The sequence below is a fragment of the Apium graveolens genome, chromosome 3, assembly GCF_009905375.1.
Source record: "Apium graveolens cultivar Ventura chromosome 3, ASM990537v1, whole genome shotgun sequence".
In the NCBI taxonomy this organism is placed as follows: Eukaryota; Viridiplantae; Streptophyta; class Magnoliopsida; order Apiales; family Apiaceae; genus Apium; species Apium graveolens.
In genome coordinates, this window is record NC_133649.1 from 114,684,427 (window position 1) to 114,688,721 (window position 4,295).

Sequence of the window (4,295 nt, forward strand, 5' to 3'; positions counted from 1 at the left end):
GCCTTGAATACATTGAAGGTCACATCCTGATCTTGGACCCGCATAGTAAGTTCACCTTTTTGCACATCTATCAAGGTACGGCCAGTAGCCAAGAAAGGCCTTCCCAAGATTATGGGAATCTTCTTATCTTCCTCAAAATCCAGAATAACAAAATCTGCTGGAAAGAAGAGCTTATCCACCTTGACGAGCACATCCTCAACTATGCCCCTTGGGTAAGTAATGGAACGGTCAGCCAATTGTAGCGACATGTATGTGGGTTTTGGATCAGGCAGATCTAGCTTTTTAAAGATCGGCAACGGCATCAGATTAATATTTGCTCCCAAATCACAAAGGCACTTGTCAAAAGTTAAATTGCCAATGGTGCAAGGAATGGTGAAGCTTCCTGGATCTTTCAGTTTTGGTGGTAACTTTTGCTGCAGAACAGCGCTGCATTCTTCCGTGAGAGCAACGGTTTCAAGGTCATCCAGTTTCACCTTCCTTGCAAGAATAGTCTTCATAAACTTCGCATAACTAGGCATTTGTTCCAGAGCATCAGCGAAAGGTATATTGATGTGAAGTTTCTTGAACACCTCCAGAAACTTCCCGAACTGTCTATCCAGCTTTTGTTGCTGCAATCTCTTAGGAAAAGGTGGTGGAGGATAGAGCTGTTTCTCCCCTGTATTAGCCTCAGGCAGAGTGTGTTCAACAGTAGTCTTCCTTGGTTCCACCGCTTTCTCATTTTGCTTAGATTCTTCATCTCTAACTTCAGCTTCGACTTCCTTTGCCTTTTCAGCATTAGCCACTTTTCCAGACCTTAAGGTAATAGCCTTGACTTGCTCTTTAGCTTCCTTCCTGCCTGGTACTTCCATGTCACTGGGAAGAGTGCCAGGTTGACGATTGAGCACTGCATTGGCTAATTGACCGATTTGATTTTCCAAGGTCTTGATAGAAACCGTCTGACTCTTGCACAACAGCTTAAGTTCCTCAAAATCAGCACTAGTGGGTGCAGCTGTACTTCCCTGTTGAGGATATGATTGCCTTGTAGCATGCTGTTGTGGTTGCTGGAATCCAGGTGGGTTAAACGGTTTACTCACTCCTTGCTAATATGGTGGCTGAATAGCATTCTGATTATTCCCCCAGCTGAAATTTGGATGATTTCTGTTATTAGGATGATAGGTCGCTGGTACAGGCTGCTGTTGTCGCTGATAATTATTCACATACTGAACAGATTCGTTGACAAGAGAACACTGATCCGTAGCATGAGAACCTGCACAAAGCTCACAAACCATAGCTATTTGATTAACTCCATACGAAGCCATAGAATCAACCTTCATTGATAGCGCTTGGAGCTGGGCTGCAATAGCGGTGGCTGCATCAACTTCCAGAATACCTGCTACCTTGCCTGATGGCATCCTCTGAGTTGGGTTTTGATGCTCATTTGCAGCCATCGTCTCTATAAGATTATACGCCTCAGTATAGCTTTTAGCCCATAAGGCTCCTCCAGCTGCTGCATCGAGCATGGGCCGAGATTGGGCCCCCAAACCATTATAGAAACCAGTGATCACCATCCAATCCGGCATTCCATGATGTGGAAATTTTCTCAACATTTCCTTGTAGCGTTCCCAAGCCTCGCACATAGATTCTGTAGGTTGCTGCGCAAACTGAGTAAGAGCACTCCTCATAACAGCAGTCTTTGCCATTGGATAAAACTTCACCAGAAACTTTTGCGCAAGATCGTGCCACGTAGTGATGGACCCAGCTGGTTCAGAATGTAACCAGTCTTTAGCCTTATCCCTCAGTGAGAATGGGAAAAGCCTCAACTTGATAGCCTCATCAGTCACGCCATTATACTTAAAAGTGCTGCAGATCTCGACAAAATTCCTTATGTGCATGTTGGGGTCTTCAGTTGCCGTTCCTCCAAAAGAAACAGAATTCTGCACCATCTGAATAGTGCCCGGCTTGATTTCAAAGGTGTTAGCTTGAATAGCCGGATGAAGGATGCTTGACTGAATGTCATCAATTTTAGGCCGAGAAAAATCCATAAGAGCTGGATCAGCTTGAACAATACGATCTCCCATGTTTACTGGTTCTTTCTGCTCAGTTCCTGAATCCGAATCCTCAAAATCTAACTTCTCCGGAATATCAAGAACTTCGTCTGTCTCCTCAGCTGTATCTAAAGTCCTCTTGCGAGCACGAGAACGAGTTTGCATAAACGCTTGCTAAAGTACCTGAAACACAACCGAAAAGAGTAAGTAACTACTACGTCCTAATCACTGAGTCCTAATGACCAATGATGGTAAGTACATAAACTAAACAAATACGCCGAGTCCCCGGCAGCGGCGCCAAAAACTTGTTAGAGCGAAAACACGCGCTAATATTCACGCAAGTATACGCGTTCGCAAGTAATATAGAATATTTTCTAGTTCATTCCCTCAGAGACTCAGACAAAATTATTGTCTAATTAAACTCACTCACCAATGTATGATTACTTCTCAATGTTAAGATAATAACACTTAAAATTGTTGATTAAATATTAACTATAATTAACTACTTAATTAACCACTTAACTAACACTTCAATTTATCAATAATAAAACACTCATGAGATCACAACTTCATTATTACTTCCTTCTATAGCCATTGTTATTACCTTTAGCATGTGACAGTGATGATATTAATCGAATAACACGAAACTGATAAAAGCCAACTTTCATTGTACTAATACCATTCTACCAAGCATCCACAATTAAGATAGAAGTTGAATAGTCATCAATTATGTTGAGTTCCTATATATCTACAGAAATTGACAACACAACGATTTAAGCTCAAGTTATTCCTTTTGATTACATAGGGCAAATAAAACTGTTAGAGTTACCCACTAATCATGCTCAACGTACATGAACCTATGCTAGCATGGCAAGTTCTAAATCTAAAGATCCACCATCGCTTCACAAGAGATTAACACCCTATCTTATATGTTTGCGACGCACATAAGACGAATACGCACAACCAATACTAGATATCATGCAATCATCACACACTAAAGTATTAAACAATTAACTAAAGAATTCCATAATAAATCCGTTACAACCCCATGATCATGATTAACCCATAATAGAACTTATCGCCATCATGGGTTCATATGAAATCATGACAAACAAACACAAGAAAATAATAACTAAACTAATTATATTAAAACAGAGTACGTCACAAGAGTAAATAAGTCAAAGCAAGAAAACTAGCATCCAACGTTACAACGAAACAAGAATCACAAGAAAATATGCTTCCTCTTCGTTGCGGTGTGCTAAATCGGTCTTCTTCCTTATCTCCTTCGCTTCTTGCGTAAAACACAATCTAAAACATAATCCCCTGAATACTCTCTGTGAAAAACGTCTCAAATCTACCTATATAATAGTCCCATAAAACTCAGATTACATAGAAGTTGGAAGCCAAACAGAAGTAGAAGTCTAAAATAATTTATCTTTTTCCCCGACCCTGCGCGGCCGCTCAGCATAGCTGCACGGGCGCGCAGGTTGCTGCGCGGCCACTCAGCATTGCTGCACGGGCGCGCAGGCCTCTACTGGAAAAAATCCAGGTTTGCTCCGTTTCTTCGCCGTAATCTGCCCATTCCTTTCCTCTCGCAATGGTGAACACATGCCAAGGCTTATTCTTGATGCTTCCTCCCCCGAAATGCAACTAATACCCTGAAATGCATAAACACTAGAAAAACGCATCAAATACACAAAATACTTGATTTCAAGACACCAATTTAAGCCATTTTAAGACGTTCTAAGTGGTATAAAATGCCACTTATCACCTATACTTATCGACAACTCTGAGTTCTCTAGTGAATTTTGGTTTATCGATAACTCAGAGTTCTCTAATGGACTTTGGCTTATCGATAACTCAGAGTTCTCTGATGAATGTATACTTATCATTATCTCTGAGTTCTTGACAGACAATTCCTGAGTTCTCTATACCCGGTGGATGTTGCTTATCCGTCGAGTAGTGATGGTTTATCCGTCGAGTAGACAGTCCTCATCTGTCGAGTAGATATTGCTCATCCGTCGGGTAGATGTTACTCATCCGTCGGTACTCTCTGGAGTTTAAATGACTTCTCGATAAGTCATCCTGTAGTTCTCGAATGATTTCTCTATAACACTAATTCTGTGACTTATAGAGATCTTGACTTAGAATGTTTTACACCAAACAGATTTATTCAACTCCAAGCTTCTTCATAATTCTTCTGAGGCATGATCTTCTTGATCTTCTTCCAGATAGAATTCTTAGGCTTGACACTGTTTAGAGAAAAATGCT

The 4,295-nt window shown here is 41.0% G+C and overlaps 1 non-coding gene across 1 annotated transcript; it reads left to right on the plus strand.

Annotated features, from left to right (window-relative positions):
- The first annotated feature begins 1,557 nt into the window (after window positions 1-1,557).
- LOC141715942 (small nucleolar RNA R71) lies at window positions 1,558-1,664 on the plus strand. Its single transcript, XR_012572682.1, has one exon. It is a non-coding gene; the product is annotated as a small nucleolar RNA R71 (small nucleolar RNA).
- Window positions 1,665-4,295: the final 2,631 nt, after the last annotated feature.